Genomic DNA, 14,022 nt, shown 5'->3' with positions numbered 1-14,022 from the left:
TCTTCAAGATCCTTGGCCACTTAAACATGGAAGAATCAGAGACTTGAGTATCAAATCTGTCACTTCTTTTTCTTTTTTTATTCATTTTTTTTTAGAGAGGAGAGAGAGAGGGAGAGAGAGAGACAGAGAGAGAGAGAGAGGAGAGAGAAGGGGGGAGGAACTGGAAGCATCAACTCCCATATGTGCCCTGACCAGGCAAGCCCAGGGCTTCGAACCGGCGACCTCAGTGTTTCCAGGTCGACGCTTTATCCACTGCGCCACCACAGGTCAGGCAAATCTGTCACTTCAAAACTCTAAGCCCAGGTATTCACAGTGGAGGAGACTCTTGGTCCTTTTAAGAAGCCCCTTGTTTTTTGAAAAGCTCCCACATATAATAGGCCATTCAGTCATGAAAATGTAAAACAAAGATCCTTTTCTGAAATGAAGTTTTTAGATCTATAGGGTTAAACCATGCAGTGCAATCATTTGAAAGGTTGTTACAGGCAGGGCTGCATTATTCTGGATTACAGTTCCTGCAATGTTTCATTGCTAAGCATAATTTTTTAAAAAAAATAGCTTCATAGTTTTACAAAAATATTGCATCTTTATTGGAAAAATTCAAATTATAGAGAAAAGGCAAAAAAGAGTAAAAATTAGTTAAAATCACACACAGAGAAATAACCAGTAAGTTGATGTAACATCTGGCCAGACATCCATGTATAATAGCTAATACTGATCAAACAGGTGCATTATGCTAAATATAGAGCAATGTGCTTCATATAGTTTATTAAACACCACAGTAAACTTACAATGTAGTTATTATTGCAAATATCGCCATCCTCCTTTTTCTAAATGAAAAAATTAAGGCACAAATCATTAAGAAATTAGATGTTGGCCCTGGCCGATTGGCTCAGTGATAGAGCGTCGGCCTGGCGTGCAGGAGTCCTGGGTTCGATTCCTGGCCAGGGCACACAGGAGAAGCGCCCATCTTCTTCTCCACCCCGTCCCCTCTCCTTCCTCTCTGTCTCTCTCTTCCCCTCCAGCAGCCAAGACTCCATTGGAGCAAAGTTGGCCCAGGTGCTGGGGATGGCTCTGTGGCCTCTGCCTCAGGCGCTAGAATGGCTCTGGTTGCAACAGAGCGACGCCCCAGATGGACAGAGCATCGCCCCCTGGTGGGCATGCCGGGTGGATCCCGGTCGGGCACATGCGGGAGTCAGTCTGACTGCCTCCCCGTTTCCAACTTCAGGGGAAAAAAAAAAAACTCTTCAAGGCAGAGTTAGAAACATTTCTGGGAGTTTTAAGCCAAAGTAGGTTATAGAAATATGCACATTCACAACATCTAATTTCTTTTTTTTTTTTGTATTTGAAAACACCAATTCTTAAAAAAACAAACAAAACAACAACACCAAAACTCTATTTCGACCAAATTCTGTTACATTTTTCAATCATCAGCAAAGCATTTGAAAACACCAATTCTTAAAAAAACAAAACAAAACAACAACACCAAAACTCTCCAAGGCAGCCCTGGCCGATGATTGAAAAATGTAACAGAATTTGGTTGAAATATTTTGTGCCACTAGGCCTCATTCCTCTGTGCATTCTGAGAAATCTTACATTCACTGCTTCCCACAAACCAGTCCCTTCCAACTTCTCCCACCATCCCCCTCTCCTGCCCTCCTTTCCCCTGTCACTAAACTGGTCTCTTTGCTTTCCCCACCACTCCCAACTTGCCATCATATTCCCATCAACTCACCTTTGCTTTCATGGTAACTTCTGAAGGGACTGTCCTCTCCTGCAGCCTGTCCTATCTTTCTTTCCCAGGCCAACTTCAATTCCTCCTTCACGAGGCCTGCCTGGCTTCTGAGGAGCAGTCCTGGATGCCAGCATTATGGAAGCTATCTAAGAAGGAAAAGAGAGATGCAACATAGAGATGGAGAGAGGGGAGGAATTTCACAGCCATTTTAGAGATAAAGAAATGAAGACTAAGAGAAGCCAAGTCAATCCCTGAGTTTATACAGATCGTCAGTAATAATACTAGGATTTCAATCCAGATGAATCTGACACCCAAACTCCTGCTCTAACTACTACACATCATGCCTGCTGTCCTGTCTCAGTCTCTCTGAGACATTCTCACCTTTTGCACTCCAACAACATGGCTCTGGCGAATTCCATGATAATAGTCAGGGAACCAAAATACTCTGTGAACTGAACTGGAAAAAACAATAGGTTACTAAGTAAAAGAATGAATGAATGCATGGATAAATAAATAAATGTGTCAATGGACACCACAGCATTCTTTAAACTGAATGTGTGGTGTTTGGTGATGGTGAAGTCACACAGAGCAAGTAGGTCATAAAACTTTGTATTTATTCTAACAGTCAGGTAAGGGCCTTGAGCAAGCTCAGAAGGCCCTGACTGAATGGAGGTACTGTTCCAACATGTTTATCTTGAAGTGTAGTGAAACCTATTAATTCTATTTGTATAATGACTAATGCCTCTGTGGATATATCATTTACAATATGGTGGCATTACTAATGTGCCACATTAAAGGTGATTTGAACCGATGAATCAAATCAGTTAAGCTCCTCTAAGTCAACTCTGGCTGCCCAAGTCATGCAGTATAATGTTTCCATTGCAGAGAAGAGCCGCGCTAAGCAGTGCAGAGATGTTGATCTCATCTATGTGGCTTCCCCAAACCTGTTTTCATAAGAGCACTATCGCACTCTGTACTGAAAACCAGAGTTCAAATGCTTTAAAAATGAGGTTAGAAGTCAACAAAGTCTCCTGCCCTGTATGTGTCACGGATGGAGCAGTTTGAGCCCCCTGCCAGGTCATTCTGTCAACAATGAGACATCTGAATGCCGGTGTGGTCCTGGAGATGATGTCTCTGAGGTCGGAGCAAAACCCGTCTGAGGACTTCTTCCTTAGGACTACAGGAAAGAAATCTATTTCTCAAATATGCTAACTATTTATTTTACTTGCTTATGATTGCTGGATGAGTTTCTATTACATGCATTACAATGAAAAGAAAATTGTCCCATACATTCCTCTATTTATTCATGAAAAATTAGGATATTCAGAGATAAAGCTATCAGTGGAAAAGAACACCCACTTCTCTCCTTGAACCTTCCTCCCTCCCCCTTCCTTCATTCAGTTCCTTGTTCCCATCTCTGGCTTTATGATTGAAACCCCTTTTCTGATTTATTTATTCACTCAAAAAACACCAAAACAAAACACATTTGTGGAGTGCTTGCTATGAGCCAGGCATTGGGCTAGACACTGGGAATGCTTAGAATGAAGTAACAGGCAGGGCCCCTGCTCACATGGAACGCATTCAAGTCAGGAAGACAGCCATAAATGGCTCCGTCTCCAGTCTGCCTAAATAAGATGATCCCAAACACCCCCCGATTCTTTTCATCAGCATTGGCCGAGCTAAACTTTTTAAACTGCACATTTTTTCCCTTCCCTCTACTCATCTCGTCATCACATGCCTGGAATTCATTTTGAAGGCCTAGAATCAATCATAGGAAAATAGATACACTCATGCCCTGCTTGATGTTGTTGTTTTTGCAACATTGACAGAGCTACAAACGAACCAGAGTAACTAGAGGCTTGCAGACACCCAAATATCCACATTGCATTGACTCCTGAAGGATTTAGCGCCCAGGGTGCTGGCAAGTACCACTGATGCACAAGCAGGCCTGGTCTTCACCTAGTTGGGATGTTTCTCTTTAAGGACCTCAATGGTTCTGGAATTACTAAGATACCATGAACAATTTCATCAGCACCTAACACCCGACAGCCACGTGAGCAGATCAGGAAAACAGGAACTAGACACAGGTTCTTTGGCTGAGTGGTTTCTAGTTGCCACTTTTAGACTCTTAGCAGCCTTAAGGAGAAACAAAAGAGCCCCTCCCTGCTCCCGCACATCACACCATAAAGACAAACACACAGAGGAAAGCTCAGTTCTCATCCTCACACTTGGATTGTTTTTACTGCTTAAAACTGGAAGGAATAGATGAACATGAGTGACCAGGATCAAGGAGGCACATTACAAGGTTATCTGGCAGTGCAGGGTGGCAAGGAGTGTAGTTTCAGGGCCAAGAAGTTGCTCTGGTCCCAGGGCTACTAGAATAATAGCTCAGGACATAGTTGGGGATTCAGCCAGCCCTAAAGTGACCTTCCTTCTCTTTTTGTGCTTTTCCAGAATTTCTGGTAGCTAGACTTCTCAAGAGAAACTTCCAAACTTGCTACCACCCAAAATGAATTCTACTGGGTAGAATTTCATGCCAAGCCTCCTCACAGGCTTCTCCCATGCCCAGCTCATTTGCAGTTTTGGCAGGGGTACCAGTCCTCATCCTGGCAACTGTGGACAGAGCTATAGAGGTGATTCTACTCAAAGCACATGGCATGAGTCAAAACCACATTTCCAGGAATGAAGTGGCTGAGGTGGCTTTCTTGACAAGGTTGCTGCGGGCATGGCAGACGCCTGAGTTTCCTGGACCCCATTTCTGCCAGCCCAGCACACAAAGTGAGGGCCAGGAAATCTGCTTGTTATGGTCAGCTTCCCCCATAAAAAGCATTCACTGGTGTATTTATTCATGCAAGCATTTATCATACTTTTACTGATAGCCTACAATGTGACAGGCCTTGTAACAGATGCCAGACACAATGGTGAGCAAACACAGACCCAGTTCCTGCCCACACAGATTGTATAACTTAGTAGGAGAGACAGGTATTAATCAAGCAACCACATGGTATAAAGAGGAACATGAGCCAATGAGCACACGAACCAGGGGGCCGGGGGGACTGCTCTGACAAAGAGGTGCTTGAGCTGAGATCTGAAGGAGGAACAGGACTTAATTGAGGGTGAAGCTTGGGGGGGACAGTCTTCTAGGCAGAGGAGGGAATAGCATGTGTGAAGCTCCCAGGAGAAACTGAGGGAAGACCAATGCTGGACAGAGAATGCAAGTAGGCTGTTAGATTCAGGGAGTACTGGGGCTGCCAAAGAGTGTAACTATTGAAGGAACAGGGAGTGCTGCAAAGAGTGTAACTATAGAAGGAACAGTAAGTGCTGATATGGCTCCTGTGAGGCTGGGAACAAAGAAGGTCAGAGACCCTTATCAGAAGTTTAGGTTTGAAATTCGCCACTAAGCTAAAACTGGCCCCTGTTGCTATGCCGGCCCCTGTTGCTATGCTGCGTGTGACCTCCCTAGCCAATAGCTAAACTGCCACATCTGCTTCTGTACTATGCTTGCTCACTTAGGATATATAAGGGCCTGGCTGTAAGCTCCAGGCGCGGCTTCCATTTGCAGCTCCTTGTGAGTACGGTGTCTCCGGACATCTTGGGAGTTCGCCCCTGCGCAGGTTAAACTGGCCAATAAAGTAACATCTTAACTCCTGAAAGTCTCCGACATTTGTTCTCGTACCCGGTGGATGCTACATAGGCGTGGGCCTGCAGAGGTGGGCAGGACAGCTGGGGCTTTGCAGGCCAGGGCTGGGGTTTCTGCTTACCCTAACTGCACATCCTAGGCCAGAGCTGGGCCTCGGGCTGCTGCCTTCCCAGTGAGGAGCAAGGCTGGTGGCATCAGAGAAGATGGACAAGTACAGAGGGGAGTGGAGGTGGTGTGACCAAAGGGACAAGTTCTCTAAGAGCATTTCAGGAGCACCATCACTGTCTCACTGGTGACTTCTAACCAGGCCAGCCCAGGACTACTCTGCCACCCAGACTCATCTATCTGCCACTCCAAGGCCTTGTATCACTTTCTCGTTTTGCTGTGACTGTAACTGTAGGGACCAGGGTCCCACCCACACGCATAGCAACTGATGGGAAGGCAGGGGTGAGTTGCTGGAAGGTATGTCTGGGGCAAACAAGCCTCATGTAGGACTGGGCAATGTAACTTTTACCCATTCAGGTGTTACATGTCACTTCCTTCTGGGATGGGAAGCAGGGGAGGACTCTTCCATGACTTTTAGATGACTAGGCACCCTGGAGCACCTCTCAGAAGAGCTATTATACCTGGACTGATATCTGGGTTGTAGAAGAGGGGTAGGAACTATCTGCCCAATTCGTTGCTGTGATACAGGGTACATAGTGGTGCATGGTAGTCCCACACTAAATATTTGTTAATTGAATTCTAATGCAAAACATATAAAAGGCAACTTTATTTTTCTCTTATTACCTAGGGGGAAAATCTAGGAGGAACACCCCAAGCTAACAGGGGAAACAATCTCATTTGTCTTTTGAGTTGGGGCAAGTATTGTTTTAAATGGGGAGAGAAGACTTGGACTAAAACCAGAGCTCCTGAAGACTTTGCTCCCATTCTTTTAAAAGAGACTGATCTTGTTTGTTTGTTTGGATTGTGGAGACTTACTTTGTTTGCTCCAGGTCAGTGTTCCAGGAAAGGTTGGCACCCAGACAAATTTTCACTGTAGAGGTGGATCTCTAGGCCCATGAATGAGTGAGAGTGAGTGAGAGAGAGAGAGAGAGAGAGAATGTGTAAGGAGAAGACTCCTGGGTCTGGCTGGCTAGTCAGAGTCAACAGATTGGTTCAAAACCACAGAGTTAATTGTGTAGACATTTCCCTTATGAAAGCACTGGAAGGAGCACTTCACTCACTTCTAGACCTAGAGGAAAATTCTCGTCTAGGAGTCTCAATTTAAATGACAGTGGAGGCCCTGGTTGGGTAGCTCAATTGGTTATGTTGTCCTGATACACCAGGGGTCGGGAACCTATGGCTCACGAGCCAGATGTGGCTCTTTTTTTTTTTTTTTTTCTGTATTTTTCTGAAGCCGGAAACGGGGAGAGACAGTCAGACAGACTCCCGCATGCGCCCGACCGGGATTCACACGGCACGCCCACCAGGGGGCGACGCTCTGCCCATCAGGGGGCGATGCTCTGCCCCTCCGGGGCATTGCTCCGTTGCGACCAGAGCCACTCTAGCGCCCAGGGCAGAGGCCGAGGAGCCATCCCCAGTGCCCGGGCCATCTTTGCTCCAGTGGAGCCTCGGCTGCGGGAGGGGAAGAAAGAGACAAAGAGGAAGGAGAGGGGGAGGGGTGGAGAAGCAGATGGGCGCCTCTCCTGTGTGCCCTGGCCGGGAATCGAACCCGGGACCTCTGCACGCCAGGCCGACGCTCTACCACTGAGCCAACCGGCCAGGGCCCAGATGTGACTCTTTTGATGGCTGCATATGGTTCACAGACAAATCTTTAATAAAAATAATAATAACATTAAAAATATAAAACATTCTCATGTATTACAATCCATTCATTTCCTATCGCTCATGTTCATGGTTGCGGGTGGCTGGAGCCAATCACAGCTGTCCTCCGGGACAACACCAAATTTTTATTGAATAATGCGTAAAGTACACGGGTCGTTGTATGGCTCTCATGGAATTACATTTTAAAATATGTGGCATTCATGGCTCTCTCAGCCAAAAAGGTTCCCGACCCCTTGCACACCAAGGTTTCAGGTTCAATCCCTAGTTAGGGCACAACCAAGAATCAACCAGTGAATGCATAAGTAAGTGGAACAACAATTGGATGTTTCTCTCTCTCTCAAATCAATGAGTAAATTAAAATAATAAATTACAGTAGAGAGGAAGGGCCCTTTTTTAATGGGCTTTCCCCCAAAAAAGAAATGAAGGTGCTTGTTCACTAGCTCATTCTCCACAGCCAGGACCTGGGCATAGCCCAGGATGGGGCCAGGCTCCCCCTGCCCTCGCTGGCGTGGGGAGGAGGGTCTTGGGTGCCTTGCCTGCCAACTCACTTCCAGCTTACCTGGAAGCGCTGGGCCTCTCCAGGCCCAGCCCAGGTGAGCCCTGGTGCTGTAAGCAGAGCTTTGTGCTCTCTTGCACATGGAAATTTTTCTGGTGAACACACCCTTCACCCATTTTAAGGGCTTGTGTTCTCCAAGAAGCTAAGAACCTCTTATCTAATGCAAAGGCAATTCTTCACATTTTACCTCATCTTCCAGAAACCGGACGACCACCGCCTCATTCCTATCTGACCATCTTAGTCGCCCACAAGGAGAGCTGGCACACAGTGGGCCCTGACTCCATGAGTGAAGGTGGTAGACTAGGGGTCTTCACGTGGGGTAGTAAGGTGGCTCTCCACTGATGGTACGTGCCTTCTCCGAAGCAGAACTCGCCATGAGGCACTCTCTACCAGGCCTCGTGTTGTGCCACTTCAGGCCAAACAGCTCCACGATTCCAGTTCCCTGAGGGCATCTTCAGGTGCCCTCAGCCGAGGCAGCACTTTGGATCTTGGCTCTGATGGGAGCTGGGCCACTGAGGAAGATGAGCAGACCAAAGGAGCAGGGCATGGGTAAATGGGGAGAGCCCAGACGTCTCGAGAGGGTTCTTCCTAATCTCCTCCCATTACTTTCAGCCTCCCATCTTGGGGAGGCAGGTCAGAGGGTCCTCTGCATTTGATCTGGGGCAAAGAAAATTAAATGAAGCAGCAGGCAAGGAAGGAGAACCGTGGGACAGGACAGGAGGCTTGGGGCTCATGAGAGGAGTGTGAGGACTCTGTGTGGCTAGTAGGAGGCTGGAAGTGGGTGGGGGTAGTCTGAGGATGGGGGTGTTGGGAGTCAACCAGAGAGGAAGGAACTGGGGTCCATGGGGCTAAGAGAAAGGTGAGGTTACCTGGAAGAGAGAGAAATCTTGAGGCTTTGACTTGGGAATGTTTTGGATTCAAGAGGGAAAGGGTCTCAGAGTTGAGCCCGTGGGCAACAGCCTGAGTTTCCTGAGGAAGGAAGAAGGCCCAGGCGTTCGGACAAGGAGTGCACAGTACTGAACCAGACAGTCTGGCATTCTAGATTCCTGTCCAGTAAAAAGAACAAAGATTAAAACCGAACAGTCAAGTGTACATTTTTATCATGTTCATTTCAGATCCTCTGCCTCTTAATTTCTCATTGTTTCTTAATTAGCAGGCACTTGAGTCAATTCAACTCTGCATTTCTCTCTTACTAAGGGATTGAATAGTTAGTAAAGAGAGGGATCCAGTCCTGTGAGAAACCTTTCAGCCTTGACAGTTCACCACCCTCCACCTATTTCCAAGTGAGAGATTCAGGGGCTGTGTGTTGGTGTGTTGGGCGGACGGGGGGTAGCGTTGGCAGTAGTCATGTGTGTCTCCATATATATAATTTCTTCTCTCTTCTTCACTCCCCCAAATCTCTCCATCTCCCCTGCTGCCCCTCCCCCAGCTCACAACACCAACCTCTTTTGTCTGGAGGGTCTAAAAGAGTGCTCACTCCCACTCATCCTGCAGATATTGGCATTGCTTCCTTTTGTGTGTGTGTGTGTGTGTGTGTGTGTGTGTGTGTGTGTGTGTGTGTGACAGAGACAGAGAGAGGGACAGACAGATAGAAAGGGAGAGAGATGAAAAGCATCAACTCTTTGCTGCAGCACCTTAGTTGTTCATTGATTGCTTTCTCATATGTGCCTTGACCAGGGGGCTACAGCAGAGCGTGTGAACCGCTTGCTCAAGCCAGCGATCTTGGGCCTAAGCTGGCGAGCCTTGCTCAAACCAGATGAGCCCACGCTCAAGCTGGCGACCTCGAGGTTTCGAACCTGGGTCTTCCAGGTCCCAGTCCGACAATCTATCCACTGCACCACCACCTGGTCAGGTCCAGCATCGCTTCCTTAAGACAGCCCTTCTTGGCCCTTCCCCACCCCCACCCCAGTCTAGACTGAATCCTTTGTTCTAGGTTCCTATCCACCTGGTTTCATCTTTCAGAGCACCCATGTCCCTTTGCTCTTCCATACTCAGAATGACAAGTGTTTGATTAAAGGTCGTCTCCCTCATTAGTCTACAAGCTGTGCTAGGTTAGAAGTGCCTGTGGAAGCTCACCTGTGTGTCCCTCGAAGCAAGCGCTGAGCTTTGTCCACGGCAGGTACTCCCCTCCCTTGTAACTTATAGCTGTTATTGACAGGGAAGTGAATGCTTTGGAAATTTCCAAAATGTGGTTAATTCCTTTTCCCATGAGGTGACTTTTGAAATGTATTGGGGTAGTTCACATGATGTTGCCACCAGCACCACCAAAAAAAAAAAAAAAAAAAAAAAAATTCTCAGTGACAAAAAGCCTCTGATGAGAGTTCTGGCTTTTCCTCAGAAATAAATTATAGAATGTTGGAGATGCTCATGTGGGGCAGAATTAAGGGGCTCGATGACTTCCCAGCCCATGCCACCTCTTTGATCAGTCCCACTGACCTCACTGACCTCACCTACTCAAGAGAAGGATGTGCTGTCTTCCTCAAGCCCGGGAGCTGCGATTCCAGAGCAGCTGTCGGTGCCTGGCTGCGGAAGAGGTCCCCGAACACTGAGAACCAGCAGGTCATGACAGGCTACAGGCAAGCCTGCTCAGCCATCTGGTTCCCAGGACTGTTGGTCCCCCATGTGCGTCAGCTATTTCTTGTCCAGCTCTCCTGGAAGCAAAACTTTAAGAAATATAGGATCAGGAGGAGAAACAAGACAGTTTTTCTGGACCTCTGGGAGGAAGAGGAAGAGGAGAGCTCCTGGGCAGAGCCCGGGCCTGTGGGGCAGATCGGGGCCTAAGGAGGCCCTTCTTTCCTGCTGGTCAGACCCAGATCAATTCCCAGGGGAAAGCGGACTGACCACAGGCTTTCCAAGCCCCCAGCTCCATGGGAGGAAAAAGAAGGGTTTGCCCCTATATGCAGGCAGCCGGACCAACGACTTCTCTGCTCTGAAGCTCAGAGTCCCTCTAACAGGGAGCAACTCAGAACACTCCAGTCAGGGGGTGTCCGCTGCCCTCATTGGAACAGACCCTTGAGCTGCCTGTGCTCCAGGCTCTGGCTAAACTTGACCATCAAAGATTCTACAAAATAGCTCAAATCACACCACCTCTGGATTCTTGTACCTGCAATCCCACCTAGCTGACTGCCCCACATGCCAAGCACGGGGGGGGGGGGGGCTTAGCTTTATTTATGCTCAGGTTAGTTTATATACTTTTTCTAAGTCATCTTTACTAGGTTTTTAAATTCAAAATGAACATCTTTATCATGAAGAAGTCAAGCATTAGAGAAATAATCTCTGTAGAAAGTGTAAGTCTCCTGTCTTCTCCCCACTTTCCATCAAGGTAAGAGTTGTTAATAGTTGTATGTCTATTCACCCAGATCTTGTTTCTATGCATGTCCTAATAAAAGTGATTTCATGACATTTAACATTTTGAAATCTACCTTTTCTACTTAATATGTATATGGAAACTTTCCATGCCACCGTTATCTATATACCAAATCATCTCAGTATTTTAAACAGCTCCTATGAATAAATTCTGCATTCACTGTCTCTTCTTCTACGATGACAAACCTGGTGTGGTGAGCGTCCTTGCAGCTCTGTGTGTTTGGAGGGACCGTTGGGCTGCTTTTGATTCTTTTTTATCGCTGACACGCAGCGCTAAACAGGCTATTGTCTCTGTACATGCATGTGCGTGCTTCTGTGGGACAAATTTCTTGAAGTAAAAGCTGGGTTAAAGGATAGGTGCATTTCTAGTTTTGAAACATACTGCCAAATTGTGCTCTGAAAAGGTTGTGCCAACTTTCACTCCCACTGGCAGCGTATGAATCACTCAGTTGTGCTTTAATGTTGTCCTTGACCTTATTGAAGGACATGCTAAGACACAACAACACATGGACTCCATTCCTGCACTTGCTGGGGAATCTATGCTCAGCAGACTATGGGCAACATCACTCAGCACCTGCCGTAAAGACCCACTTGAGTTGCATGTGAGCAAGGAGATGATTCAAGGACACTTCTGAGATGGGTTTTATGAGAAGTCCTGAGAAACAGATGGAAGTAGGCAGATAGCTGGTGAGATCCCGTGTCCTCTCTCTTATCCAAGGAGCATATCATTTTTGTTTCTTAATTGAAAGGAGGGGAGATAGTGAGACAGACTCCTGCATGCACCCCATCCAGAATCCACCTGGCAACCCTCATCTGGGGCTGATACTCGAATCAACTGAGCTAATTTTAGTGCCTGAGGCTGATGCGCTTGGACCAACTGAGCCACTAGCTATGGGAGGGGAAGGGGGAGGTAAGGGGGAATGGGTGGGGGAGAGAAGCAGATGATCACTTCTCCTGTGTGCCTGACTGAGAATCAAACCCACAATGTCCACATGCCAGGCCAATGCTCTATCTACTGAGAAACCAGCCAGGGCCTCGTTTTTTTCTTAGTGGCTGTTTTGTATCCCCCCTTCTATCACACCACACCACACACACACACTCACAGTTCCAAGCTTCCTGTGCCCTGGACTCTCGTCCAGATAAATGGTCTCACACTCACTGAAGGTTCCATTACATTCCTGCCTGGCCCTGCAGGTAGACAAACATGCAGTGAGCTTACAGTACAGTGTGGTTGATCAGTTTTGGGAAGAAATAGCATCTTTCATTGGTTAGCTCTCAGCTGTATTATAAATCATTTTGTTTTTAAAATCTTTCACTGCTAGCCCTGGCCAGTTAGCTCATGACTGAGCATTGTACTGAAACACCAAGGTTGCAGGTTCAATCCCTGGTCAGACCACATATGGGAAGCAACAAATGAATGCACAACTAAGTGGAACAACAAGTGAATACTTCTCTCTCTCTCTCTCTCTCTCTCTCTCTCTCCCCCTCACATCCTCTCTCTGTTTCTCTAAAAGCAATCAATAAATTTTTTTTTAATATTGTAAAATTCTTTATTGCTCTGACTACTCAGTCCACCCTTCTTTGCATGATTCAGGACTGCTGTGGGAAGACTGTCCATTTGATCCACATGACCAAATGATTAGAAAAATAAGCAAAGTCCAAGCTCACTCTGGGCCTCTGGCCATAAGCTTGGGTTAGTCACTATAAGGCAAGAAAGCCCTGAATATAACTCATCACAGATAACAGTTAAAACTTATTCAGTACTTACCATACACCTGCTGCCATTTCAAATACCATATATATACATATATAAAATTTTTTTTACTTAATTCTCTCATCAATCTTATGAGGTATGAATTATTGTCTTAGTCTAACCCAAGTTAACCGAGTAGTCTGATTCCTCAGCTCACTCCACTGAGCTCTCCTGTTTGCACAACATCTCTCTTATTTTATAGAACACTACAAATACATCATCTCAGTGGATGGTCAAACAAAGCAATGCTGGGAGGCTGGAAAGACAGATATTAATATACTCATTTGACAGGTGGGGAAACTGAGGCCTGGAGATGTGCCTTGTGCCTTGTTTCCAGCTTCATCCCCATGGCAATAGTGGAGCTGGAACGTAAAGTAAGTCCCTTGACCTTGAGGTTTTTCATATGACACTCCAGTTGAATGTCTATCCTTAGGTCGCTGGTATTTCCTCAAAGCCCAGGGCTTGAAGCACTGGGCACTGAGCCATCACAGGTGGCTCCCAGCCAGGTGACAGAATCTCCATCCAGACAAGTTTACTCCCTGCCTGCAGCCGGGTATTTCTTGGGCAATTATTTTCAGAAGCCACTGACATCGTGGTTGGCTAGAAAGCCTGGCTCTCACCCGTTGCCCAGGACTTGAACTGCTCATTGGTCCATGGGTTTATGAGTGTCAGCTGCTTTTCCTCATTACCACTTTCAATTAACTCATTGTTCTAAGTTCCAGCTAACAGGCCCCCTTGGGAGTCATTTACATTAATGTGGGGGCCCTGGCTTCTTTCCTTTTTTTAGAAGAAAAATTCAGGGTTTGTGAACAATTAGAAACATCAGGGCTAGATCCCTTAGTTGTGGGCCCAGAACAGAAGGGGCACACATTTCCCACAGTGGCCCTGCCAGAATGAGGGGTCCTGGCTACCTAGACAGACTGAACACCTTCTTCAGGGCCCAGATCAACCTTCCTTCTTAGAGGCAGCTCAAAGATGCAGGTCAAAGATGCCAGTGGGAGAGGGAGCAAAGTGCTGTGGGGCTTGCTGAAGGAGGCACCTCCTGCCTCTTGGGACCCACGCCCTAAGGAATGGGTGTATAGCCTCCCATTATAGAAGGAAGAAAAGTGGACAGGAACTGATGCTTATTAAGCATCTACTACATGCTT

The sequence above is a fragment of the Saccopteryx leptura genome, chromosome 6, assembly GCF_036850995.1.
Source record: "Saccopteryx leptura isolate mSacLep1 chromosome 6, mSacLep1_pri_phased_curated, whole genome shotgun sequence".
NCBI lineage: Eukaryota > Metazoa > Chordata > Mammalia > Chiroptera > Emballonuridae > Saccopteryx > Saccopteryx leptura.
This window is presented reverse-complemented; position numbering follows the sequence as displayed.